General features: G+C 41.0%; 1 protein-coding gene across 2 annotated transcripts in view; it reads left to right on the top strand.

Moving 5' to 3' along the window:
• Positions 1–13,252, top strand: part of RBMS3 (RNA binding motif single stranded interacting protein 3) — a 711,967-nt gene that overhangs the window by 319,513 nt on the left and 379,202 nt on the right. The window lies entirely within an intron of this gene.

The raw sequence follows: 13,252 nt of genomic DNA, 5'->3' as shown, positions 1-13,252 counted from the left end.
AAAAAAAAAAAACCAAAAAAATCACCAAAAACCAAAATAAAAAAGACCCACAACAACAAAAAAACAACCTCTAAATTAAATTACAAGCAGTTAATTTTTTAGATGAACCTTTGTGCAGCTTGGTTTGGTCACAGAATTTCATTGTTTGTGTATCTTCAAAAGCATAAATGGCTATTTTCTAATGATAGCATTAGCTTACAAATATGACTGTGCTTGCCAGAGATGAGCTCTGCTTGAAAAGGCCTCTCTGCCTAAGAGGTTGCCTCGCTGTGATCAAAGACAGCTGTAGGACAAATACCATTTCTTTATTTTAAACATCTCTTGCTATTGGTATGTATTCCTTAGTCCCAAGGATGTATGTGATGCTTTATAAAACGGCGAGATGGAGTCTATATTCCACAGACCGTACTGTGGCTGCACTTGTGCAAAGCTGTCCTGCGTTTGCTGCCAGGCTTACCGACGTAAAGAGCTCCAGTAAACGCTTCCAGCATTGACCGCGTGGTTAGAAGCTGGATAAGTGGGTTTTAGTCACTGCGTGAGAGGTGTTGTGAGAGCAGCATAGGGTAAATGCCTGGCACGAATTTGGTACTTAAGCCTTAAAACTGCTCTCAGTTCAGGCATCTTTGGGGCATCTTCCACAGGTCAGCTGCAAGGTTTTCACGCTACCGCACCTCTGGGATGTGGCAGAAAGGAGCTGATGTGGAGACTGGGGTCTTGGTCTCAAATGTGAAAAACTCCACAGCTTCAACTTGCTCACAGGACCTGGATTTCAGACCATTTGAGCGTGGCTTTCAGGGGAGGGCTGCAGTTCCCACCTGGGTGACTTCCCAAGGGCACTGGCGCGCTGCCCTGACAACACAGCACTTTTCCTTTTAGATGAGGTACTTGGGTTGGCTGCCTCCTGGTTGAGGCATACTGAAACCGTTCTGGTCCTGGGCACTCACCCATTGCAAGTTACCGGTCAGAAACTGGAGCAGTTGAAGTTGAGGAAATGACAGCCATGTAGGATTGCCACAATTACCCACTGGCTTTTCAGAAGCTCATTTGTACTTGAGTGCTACCACCACTTGGGGACATCCACCCCAAGCCATGTACAAAGTGACCCAAAGGAGAACTGGAGGAGTGGGCCAAGGAGCGAGGTGCATTACCTGCGGAGCTGGATGTATATAGGGCTTTCAGATCTGTTGATGAATTGAAAAATTGGCTGAAAATTTGATTTGCATTGAACCAAATAAATCTAAAGCTTTCCGTCTTGGTTAATGATTCTTTGTCCTTTAACGTAAAGGTGCTTAGATCAAAAAGCCCCACCTCTTCTGCTTGGAACATTCTGTGTGTTGCTCACTTCTGGGTTTGTTTGGGTTTTTAATACTTAAGCAATGTCAACTTCAAGTGAACTGTTGAAAAGTTTAGTGAGAAATGTGGAGGAAAACCTTACCATTTCATACATTAAATATTTCAGTTAATACAGCAGCTGAAACCTTTCCTTCACTGAAACTGCTACCTGCATTTGAACCATGGATAGTTTCTGTTTGTATTTCAAAATACGAAATACATTTTCCAGTGTATTTAGTATTGATTTCCTCCCCCTTCCCTGATCTAGCTGAAAGTGTTATGTGCTTATTTTTATTTGGACTTGCAGGTACATGATTAGCTTTCTACAAACCGTGACTCAACTTAATCCAAGGTCAGTTCAGTTTTCAGGGTTGCTGGGGCTCTCAGCAGGCATTTAAACCAATTTTCACTGTGACTGACCACTTGGAGAGAGTTGCAGGCAAAGCTGGGCAGGAAGTTACAGAATACCTCTTCTTCCAAACTTAAGCTTTTTCCACTCAAGTACCTATGAATTTCAACAAAACCTTTTATGTAAACATTTCTGAGGTGCATGGTGAGTTTTCAGTTGAGAGAGAGTCCTCAGCGTGTCCCAGCCACTAACACCTTTTTTTGTGGTAGTCATCTGCAGAGAGGACAATCACAGTGCAGTTTCCTGGTGCTTTCCAAGCTGGATGTGCGCCCCAGTTTCTGGGTTTCCCGCACCCAAAACCACCGTGTTTTCCATCTCTTAGATTGGTTCCGTTTTGTAGAATTAAATATAAATTCATTTGAGAGGGACTGGCACTCTGACTGCATGGATCAGGCACTTAGCATGGCACACGCAGCAGAACGACCTCTTTTGAATCCTTCTATTCATTTCAGGAGTCTGGAAAATAGCTCTATTCCAGGGTGGAACGTCTGGTCGTTGACTGAGAGGGAAAGGATCTGGTGGAGGAAGGGCATGATTTATGTTTTTGTGCTAAAACTCCCCCCAAAACACAGACATGGATTAGCAATGCCTCTTTTTTTATTGTGAATAGAAAGGATATCTATAAAACGTTGCGGGGAGAGAGAGAGAAGAGCTGGAGGCAGAGCGGCAGGCAGCTGAGCACAGACACCTCCCAGCCACTGCCCTGCGATGGGGCAGTCACCGAGGTGCAGACCTGGCACTGCACGCAGAGAGCTCTGAGCCAGACTTTGCTCCAGTTTTGAATGCTGTTGGGTACCAGTAGCTCACAAATGCTCCCCACATGGCCATCTTCTGCTCCTCATGAACATATGTTGTGCTGGCCATGCGCGAGCAGTGCTCATTGGTAATATCGATGAACTCTGTCTCAGGCCAGGCAGCATGTTTTTATGAAAGAGTGTTCTTGATGGCCTCTTTTCTTTGAAATGCAAGATTTTACCTTATAAAGGAACAAGATAAGTTGTAGGAAGGGAAGTGCATGTATATGCAAGGAAACTTTTCTTTTTGTTCCCCAGAAAAATATTTGCTGCAAATACTTTCCCCTGTTTCTTCATCTCTGGAGGCTGTTGTCTCATGAAACTTGAGGTTTCAGAACCTTCCCAGTAGAATGAGAGTTGGAAAAGAAATTTTCTTTTGTTGTATCTTCTTGTAATAGGAAAACGTGTGGTTGCCAGCAGACAATTTCTTGGTGTCATCTATTCTAATCAAAATGTTCTATCATTGGTCTGCTTTCACAAGGAGTCTCATTTGGCTCTTTCTCCTCTTGGAGTAATGACAGCATCCTTTCATTCCCAAATGACACCCAAAAGTCCCCTGCTATTGAGAGTCGGACAGCAGTGTACTGCCTGTGACTTTCACACAATCTGATAAGTATTCATAAGTCTCAGGTTGTTTCTGCTTAGCTGGCGTGTATGAAAAGTGGCCACTTACAGCGGTGAACTGACAAAATGTCTTTGTAACTAGAGTTTCTACAGGGGGAAAAATAGTGAATGTTCTTGTCAAATGGTTTAACATGATCTCTACTTCTGGGCATGCCTCGCAGAACAGAAGTCATGGTGAAGGGGAAGAGAGCACTTTCGATGTACCTATTATCTAATCTTCTGCCATGGTGTGAGAAATGCTTTAGCCAGCTTGTCTGTTTACCCAGCTAAAAAGCAAATCAAGGTTACTCATAATTAGAGATGGTTGAAGAAGAAGGTGTTCAGATCTGAGTCTGGATTACAGGCAAGCTTCAGTTCGTGTTTGAGGCTGAATGATCTTGTCTGGCTTCAAGGGCACTGAAGCTGGAGACGTGCAATTCTCGGGAGTATTTTGGCCTCAAATGGCAGAAATGCACGGTGTGTTGTTTATAACTTCCTTGTGAGGAGAAGAGAAATTTTTGACTCGGAGTTAGCCCCTGGTAGCTGATCTAGAGAATTTCATGCTCTTGTCTTCTCTGTGAAGCCATTGTTTAATATTCATTGCTGTGATATGTGAACTCTGAGGAGGCAATGAAGTGTCCTTTATGAAAAGGAGCAGAGAGCTGTTGCACCAACCCTGATCTTTTGTTATCTATGGGGAGATCCTGTGGAAAAAAAAATTACGTGGCTTAATTGGAACTCTGTTTTCTGCCACTGGCTCTCTTCATTCTCTGCTACTGGATGATTTATGTGGATCGTGGGAATGTTTCTTCTCCATTCTTGCCTCCCCAAAGAACTAGGATTTCATCAGTAAGGAGAACAGATATTAACATCCATTTACTAGGTGAGTGCATCAGATCTCTTTAGTAGATTTCCAAAAATCTACTGCTGGGATCATTAATTTTGTTTGTGAGTTACCAACATCACAGTAATAGGACAGAAGATTTGACATGAACGTGCTGTTTAGGTCTCGAGAGTAAAGGAGAAGAGCATGAAGACTTCCTGTCTCCCCCTGCACCCCCACCCCAGCTATTTGAATGATTACGTCTTCACATCTAAATACGTGAGCATGGTCTTGGAATGCTAAAAGTGGGTTCTTTTCAGGTTTATAGATTAATCTAACAAAGAGGGGTTAACAGTCAAATAGATTTGATGCTATCTATCTAAATGCCTTTTTACATAATTTATACTTTGCTAGCTATAAAAAGATGCTTTGGAAATGATTCAGAAAGTCCTTCAGGAATAGCCCCAATCTCTGCAGCCTTATTAAATGCATACAGGCATGTCTCCCAGTGAGAATCTCAAGCTGTGAAAGTCATTAGAATAATAAATTAAACTTCTATGTATACAGGCATTTTAAACTTCAGGTGAAAATTCCTTATATGCCATGTTCTAATTTTCAACTCAAGGGCTAAAGAAACGAGACTTTGGAACTGATCGGTGATCTTCTGCAAAGTTTTACATGCTTAATGAGTCACTGGGCTGCTCTGGCTCCTGAAACACGTTCCACAGCTTGAGACGTTAATGCTTTGAAAAGTTCTTTTCCTTTCTTGACTCCTAGCGCTGCAACAGCTAGAATCTAATTAAGGGGAATAGACTGTTTAATGGTGGAGACTACACAGCTAATAACAAAGTGCATGTTACTATTTTGGATTGGTTCCTGTCATCACTTTCTATTAATATTTTAGTCAATATTATATTGTAAAATGGACTCTTTGCATACATTGTGTAATCAGGATGACAAATGGAAATCATCAGGTTTTGCAACTGGAGAAACATCACTTGGAAGAATAACTCCAAGAATCCAAAAGTCAAGGAGCCAGTGGAAACAATTCTTTCATGGAAAATCTCTGAGACTAGTGCCTGCACGAATCTGTAGTTGACTCTGGATGAAAGGCTAACTTTGCCTTTTAGTATTGATTTTCCAAAAACATCTTGCTCATGTTAAATTGCTGCATTTGATGAGTGTATTTGCTTAGACGTTTCAAGGTACTTATCAGCCAGTTTATGAAGTGGGAAGAACCAAAGGATATACTTCATGTTCTGTCAAAAACCGATTTTTCTAGAACCACTAGAATTAGCTACTGGATCTGAAAAATTTTATCTTTAGCCATTCTGACTTACTGAACGCATTTCAGAATATTCACCAATGCCATGCATGGGGGGGGTGGGGACGGGGCACACAGTATGCGTGAGGGAAGACAAATACATGAGGAAAACAGTAGAAGAGTTGGTGAGGGGTTTGTAGGAGGCTGTAATCATTATCTTCCAGTTAAGAATTTGATATATACCTTGACTAATTGATGTGGAGTGCTCCCTCATAAATTTCACTAAAGTTACTTTGACTTTACTAGAGAGAAAAAGGTATTTGTATTTAGACAAAAGTTGCAATTTCTTCCATTTCCAAAATTTTGATTTTGTCATAATGGGAGAATTCAATTCACAAAATTGATTATTGTGAGTTGAAGGACACTGCCTAAAAGCTAGGGAGTGGAAAAATTAGAATTTCTTGCTTGATTGTGTGTTTTTTAAATGTCTGGAGGTTTTGATTATAGAGGATGCTGGATCTTGTGATTAGGAATTTCTTTCTTCATTGATACCTTAGGCTATGATTGCCAAAGAAAATTATTTAGTCAGAAATAGTCTGGCAAATAAAAATTAGAGAGGGATACAACTTTAACTGAAACCAAATGTGTCTGATTGGCTTCAGCCATAGCCAGAATGATATCTTCACAATATGAGTGTGGCCTCTCACTATGCTTGGGTTGAGGAACTTAATCAAGAACATTTTGATTCTCTCTCAGAGAAATTGCAGCAACTGTTAGAAAAAAATCTATATGCAGGAGAGCTTTTTTTTTGGGAAAAAAAAATAAATACTTTCCAAATAATAACATTGAATCCAACTCCTGCTCATGCTGCACCAAAGAATTCTGTGGCAACAGCTGCTGCTCAAACAGCTAAAAACACTGAAGCATCTATTTCAACACAAATAAAAATAGACCTAAAAATGCTTAGTCTGAACCTAATTCAGAAACTAATCCAAAACAAGTGTATTCTGGGAAGTGGTTGTATTCAACAACTGGTCATTTTTAGCATTTCATCAAGTTACAGCGTGAAAGAAATATCTACTATAAAAATACTGAAGAACCTAGTCAATCACAGAGCAAAATCCCGAGGTGGATGGAACAAATGGTAACAAGTAGTAGTGTTTCCATCGATTTCGGTGGACTCTGAACTCATCGCATGGTGACGGTTTGCCCAGATTCCTGGACTCCTTTTGACCTGGGTGAGCAATAGCACTAATGGCCTTAACCTGCATTTGTTTTCCCTGACGTAGATCTTTCAGGATTTATAAATGTAGCCTTTTTCATGCCTTCCTCAAGTCTGGATGAAAACCAGCCCCAGTGGAACTCCATTCTTCTTCCCCAAAGTCTTTGGGAAACATCCCTCTTTTAGGATACCTTCAAGAACAATAGGGGCCACTTGCACATTGACTAATTGCACCATCAGCAATTGAACAAAAAGGCATAATCTGCTTTCAGCAGGTTTCTGAGTTCCAGATGTGTACAAATCCAGTTCCTCAGGCTTTTCAAGGTGTGAGGGAAAATTCTACCACTTTCTTCTTTCCTTCTCCTCCTGCTTCTTTCCTTCGGAGAAGAGGACTCGACATATTTCTCAAAGAATACTTTTTGAGTCTCCAATTAAGAATGTACACAAGTTTCCCATAAAGGATGTGAATGCCTGTAATTGTAAAGGCAGAAGAACAGCATCCCATCTCACATTGCTCTGTTGCTTGTGTCATGGTCTTCTGACATGAAGAGGCAGGGAGAGCATTTTTCCCAGACATTTCTTGAAAGATCTGCTTTGGTTATCCTCATCTGGGCCTGCAGAACTACAAAGATTGTTAGCCCTGAGACTGCCCTTCCAGTCTGAAATTCAAACTTTAAAGGACAATTGCAAAGTCAAGGGATGATGCCCATGCCTTCAAACGCCATCAGCCTGGGCAAAGTTGCAACAGGAATGAATACTGCATATTGTTGGTATTGCTTATTTTCACAGAATTTGTGTCTTGCTTGCATGTGGTTCCCTTGTTTTTTGGATGTCAGAGTGCAATGTCCTGTTGGCGTTATGTATTTTACAGAAAGGGAAATGAAAATTCTGGATCACATTCATTGTCTCTTTTACACCCTCTATGCCAGAGGAGAATTAGGGCTTCAGACAGACAGCCTTTCTGATTCGCGCTCCTTTGCTGTGGTTTCTAGAGCACGTTGCTTTGGCCGCCGTGTTGGAGTCGGGGGTGGAAGTCAGGGGAGGCGCATCTCGATTTCTGTCTGCGAGGAATTCAAAACTCAAAGGGAACGTTCTTCTGTGAAGTGACACACTGAAGCCACAAAACAAGTGTCTGCCCAGCGTGGCCTCACATGGCTTCAAAACGCCATTCCACAACTAATTAGAAAAGCTGCAGGGTGGCCTGCGTTGATGCTTGGCCCAAACCTGTGGGCAGCAGTTTACAGGAGGAAGGTGTCGGAAACATTACAGTGGCTTTGGGGGCTGCACTCAGATGCTGTGCTAAGCCCCCCTCCTCTCTTCAGGTGAAAGTCTTCTCTCCCTGCCTGTCAGCCTCTCTATTTGCGAGAAAAACAGAGAAGAGAAGGAGATTTTTGTAAAGCTGTTAAACACCATGAAATAATGTTTTCCCGAAATGACGGGAACCACTCCTTAAGTAAGAGAGAACCTGCAGGCGGAGGAAGAGCCCCTGCATTCTTTCTGTATTTCAACAAGAGGACAGAGACAGGCTTTTGACAGGTAGTAGGCAAAGTTTGATTAATTGACTTATCTGTGGGAGATAGAAAGAACTGTAGCAGTCAGCAGTCTGCTGGCTTATACCTCCCTAATATAGTTCTTTGCAGAACAGAGCAGTCAAATGACGACCACATTTCCCCCCCCGCACACGTACACTTTCTAATGAGTTTTTGCTGAGCCTGTAGATCTGCTGGGGACATACTCCTGGTTTGATAATTGATACGCAGAGTCTAACCTTCCCTGGGATGGATTTGCAAAAAAATGGTTTACAAGCAGGCTTAGTGTTTTCATCATATGTAGCATCCCTTTTGAATTGTGGACTCTTTATTGCTACTATTACGGTTGAGAGCACTTCCCATATTTCTGTCCTTTGGTTGCCTTTAGTGCACAATATGTGAATTTTAGAATCCAAGTTTAACATGTGAGCGGCCTGAAAACTTAACTGCTGCATAATCATGAGATAAATCTAGCTCCTCCTCTCGTGTGACTAACAGATGGATGCATCTACTATGTCATGTTGAAGAAATAATTTAAAGCTTCATTCACACGCGATACAAAATGACCAGAAATGACTGCACCCTGCTTTGAGATGTGCTGTAATTTGTACCATTACTTTAGATTGTTTTCGTTTTCTAAAAATAATAAATGACCCTCCAAATAGTGGTTGGCCAGAGGCATACAAGAAGCAATCCATAGTATATGGATTTGTTCAATGGCATTTAAAGGACCCTGATTAAAATTCAGCCCAGGCTGGAGTGATGAGAAGACTGTTTACTGAGGGCTGTTTGAAGTCATACCTTGCACTGCAGACAGACCAGAGGGATGCACAGATTGAAACGTTGTACCTTGCCTGTCTGAATCCGGCTGTCAGGAGCCGATGGCACTCTGCGAGAGAGGTATCAACATTCTTGAGCGGTTTGACTGCTGCTGCTTACGAGTTTTAATTTTCATTGTTTTCAAGTCGGTGTCTGCATGAGCTCAGCATCAGAGATCATGGCAATAACAACAGTCTTGTTAGCTGGATCTGCGTTTTTTGCCGACTACTACAGATGCTACATTTAGATACTTCATTTTAAAGTAGTATGCATTTGAAAATTTGTGCTGTAAAACAGGCATCACTTTTATTCTTGTTTTCCCTTAGCCCCATTCAAGCACATCTCCATGCATCTCTGAAGAAAGATGAAAGTATTATTCTCTCTTACTTCTTTATCTCCCTCTCTGACTAGAGTATGTAAGTACCATAGATAAAAAAAAAAACACCACCAAAAAAAACCCACAAAAAAAGCCCAGCAGGCAAGCACTGTGTCCAACCTCCCTATTGTTTTATATTGTGGTTTGGTTTTTTTTTTTTTTTTTTTTTTTTCCCAAATGCAGAACTTGTTGGTTTTTTTTTTTTAACTAAAAATCTGAGTTGAACATATGATTTAAAAAAATATTCTTTCATTTTATTTTTTCGTAGTTCTGGCTTTTGACTAGGTTTCAGGGTAACAATGTAAAAGGACTTTTCTTGTTCTATTTCTATGTGTATGTTTTGCCACAAGCTGTGTAACCTTGGGAAAGAGAGATGCAGGTGGTACAAAAGGGTTTAAAAAAAAAAATCAGTTAAAAAAGTTTGAAGAGTAAGGTTTCCCTACCAGAATGAATCCTAAATTAAAGGAATGTAAGCAGGGTACATCCTTCACTGTTAACACAGGCAAAATTTGCACTGTCTTCAAAATACTCTCTGCAGTACTTACACACTACCTTCTTTATGAGTCCATGGAAATGTCTATTTGGTATATAGATGGCACTGGCTAATGGAAATGATGAGAGTCAAACCATCATTAATAAATGAATAAAGTAGAATGCAAAGTGCCGTGCTGTTCAGGGTAAAACGAAAGAGGAAAACATAATATTCTAGATAATAAAGGAAATATTTTTAAAGGGCATTGATGAAGACTTTGAAATACCTGACTTTGTATTTTATCACTCAGAGTAATTCTGCTGGCCTGTGGTGCCGAGAGCTTTGCTGCTTCTGCTCCCACTCGCTGCGGTGTGAACTGACAGTTTTGCTGTTGTGATCAGCTCAGAAGCCTCTGCTGGAAGTTTTCTGGAAGTTTTCCCTTTTGTGGGTTGTCAGACATTTGGGTGTTTTATCAACATCCAGAGTGTGTTATCAGGCTCTGGTCTGGCTAATCAGTTTCTGAGTGTGCTGGGACAAGTCGTGTTTGATTTGGGGTATTTTTGTTGTTGTTTGCTGTCTTGAATGGGTTTGTGCAGCTAACAGGTGAGTGTAGGAGCAGGGAAGCCACACAAGTGTGGTCATGTGGATGTGCAATAGACAATTAATTAATACATACATGAGAAATCATTATGTGATACTGATTTCTTCCAGTATCTGCTGGAAGTATGTTTGGCAGACTAAGCTCAATTATTTAAAAAGGATAGGAGTTGCTTTTAGAAAGGATGGGGTTCTGAGAGCTTATTCATCCTGGTTTGTGCGTTGCACTTAGATCATGGTCTCATCCATCATTAATCACCATTCCTGGATCTAGGCTATGGAGAGAGAAAAATTTATCTAATGTATCAATATTCCTCTCTCAGCTTCAGGCGGGATCCTTGTTACAGGCTAGGCATTTTCAGTAAACTTCTAGCTGTGTGTATGTTGTGAATAATAGTGATTGACTAAAGTAAATTATGTGGGAAATGGAACACACTGAGATAATTACCTATGAAGTTGGGAAAAATAAGTAAAGCTTGGTCCCAGTTTTGAGAGAAGTCATCGGTATCAGTTTAAAACTCTTAATTGCTGCTTGTAAATGGTTATCGGTAGTTATTACCCATTTAGAAAGAGTAGGACTGCTAACATCTGAAATGGAGCAAAACGTGGCTAGTAATTGAGCCTTGAGGGACTCCTTGTCACTTAGGGAAGCATAGTTGATGTTCATATTGCAGTTTATGGGTGCCTGCCTGTAATGAATGCACTTATGGTTAATTATTTTTTGTCTAACATTTGCTGAGCTATAATCAAAACTCATCCAGAAGTATAAATGATCATGAAATGCGAGGGGCTGATGAGCTAAAAGGGCTCATGATGCTGCTCAACTAGTGGTGAGCATCTGAGTTGCAGTCTTGTGAGCTCTGGTCCCTACATGAGAGACCAGTTTGAGGTATTCCTTTTACTGTGTAATGCAGAAATCTTCTAGATGGAGGCTTATTTTTCAGTGACTTACTGGTGCAGCTAGCTAGTTTGATAACTTTAGTCCAAGAACTTGGCACAAATGCAAGCAGAACTGGTTTAATGCCTTTTAAGAAAGTTGAAGCATCAGTCTCAAACAATAGTTTAGAAATTAGTAAGGCAACCAAAGAAGATACAGGTATTCACCTGATGTCTGGAGGGGGGGGGTGAGGTACCAACACAGTTAAAAGCATTTTTGCTTTTTCCCCAAGGATGTAAAATTTAATGTCTTATATTCTGTACATCTGGTAGTTTCTTAGATGTCCTGCCTAACATTTGAAGTATGTGCTGATAAAAAATTTTTGCTGTGTTACTGGCGAACTTTCAAATTCTAGTGAATTCAGTGGAACGTCAAGTGACTGCAAAGTGATGGCGAAGAACTGTTGGACAAACAGTTGGACAAATGCATCGTGCAATGTAGTTTAAGAGTTCAAAAATCAATGATACTTGCACATGGGGTTGGGGGGACGGATCGACAGGGAGTGAGATGTGGAGAGAATCGAGGTAGCTGGCAAACCAGAACAAAGTAAGTAGTTGTGGTGAGAACCAAAGCAGCTTCATCCAGTGGCGGTAACTGTGCGTTTAGCTTTCCATGGGTTATGTGACCTAATGTACCGAGGAGCCATTTCCCAAAGTGCTGTTGCAGACAATAAGGAGCACTGTGTCACTTGACAGCTAATTAGGAAGCAGAAAAATCTCCTCCTCCCTCTATGCTCTGTCTATTAAGTCCTCAGCTGTACAGTAGAAACACTTCTGAATGGTATAGATTCATGATACTTTTGCACTGCAGCGTTCATGGTAGTGTCAGCTGCTTGGTGCTAATAAGATAAACATGGATACAATGTCTTCAGACTCTCTTACAAAATATGAATTAGCTTTCTCTGAGGTCTTGGTTCTCAGGTAAGTGTGATTTGTAAGGCCTTTGCTCATACCCTATGTCATAGAAACCTTTTAAAGAAATCTATGCTTCATTTTTAAACATTGTGCTGTCTAAACTTTTTTCTACACAAAAAGAATGAGACCAAAAGGCGTTTCCAAAAATTTGCATGTCAGATTAGCACCTTTGCAATCTTAATTTTGAGTGCCTCAAGTGCGAAGGCCGGTAGAGATTTACTCGTTCTTCCTTGTCCAGTTTGCCTCATGCTCCAGATCCCTCTGATGCAATTTTTTTGTGGCAACTCTTTCCCCTTGCGTTCATTACTAGGAAGTTTCGTTACTAGGTCCCCATTCCCATCTCTTCCATGAAAATCAATGGCGTTGTGTCTCTAGGTGGTTAACGCAGCAGTGCCTTTGGACAGATGACTTTATTCCTTGCTGTTACGATTAATCCTTGCTAAGTTGAAGGCTACGATGTGGTTTGACTGATCATATGAGCGCGTGTTGGGTGCACATCAATGCAGAGCTCCCAACAAAGCTCCAGAGTGGGCACTTGCAGGTGAGCTGGTACTGCCTTTCCTTGCTGTGGATCAGTCTACCCATAAGTCATGTCAATGGGAGTCAAACTGCACCTATAAGCTATTTGAAATGCAGCATAACTGTGTTTCAAAAGGTGAAAAAATAGATTTTTTTCAGAGGCAATCTGAGTAGAGGACATACACAAGTATGCTCATCGCATTCCCGTAGAAGGCTGATAGTTAATCATGCATGCAACATCTGGCCTGCTAGGACACAATCTGCATGTTGGATGTGGCCTGTGATTTCACTTCGTATGGTCTAATGCAACATGACTTGTATCTCCATGTGGGTACCGCTAAGGTCTAGCTTAGTGTGTGGCTTCCAGAGGTGTTTGGAAATCATGTTTTGCCTGAAGCAAGCAAAAATTTTCATATCCCTTTGCTAGACCAATGTATGCTAATCCTGTAAAAATTACCTTGTACTGGAGCAAGTAATTCATCTGGGGACAATATAAGAATTCTTTTAAGGTATATAATTTTGGGCAAAGGAATGCAGTATCTTCTGCTCTAGTTCCTGTTCCTGCATAGATAGATGTTCACTTGTGTCTCAGAGATCTTGTAAAGTTTATAGAGAACATGGAAGTTGTTGAAGGAAAAGTGA

The sequence above is a fragment of the Calonectris borealis genome, chromosome 2 (assembly GCF_964195595.1).
Source record: "Calonectris borealis chromosome 2, bCalBor7.hap1.2, whole genome shotgun sequence".
Classification (NCBI taxonomy): Eukaryota; Metazoa; Chordata; class Aves; order Procellariiformes; family Procellariidae; genus Calonectris; species Calonectris borealis.
The sequence above is the reverse complement of the archived record's forward strand: the minus strand, read 5'-3'. Positions and strand labels throughout refer to the sequence as shown.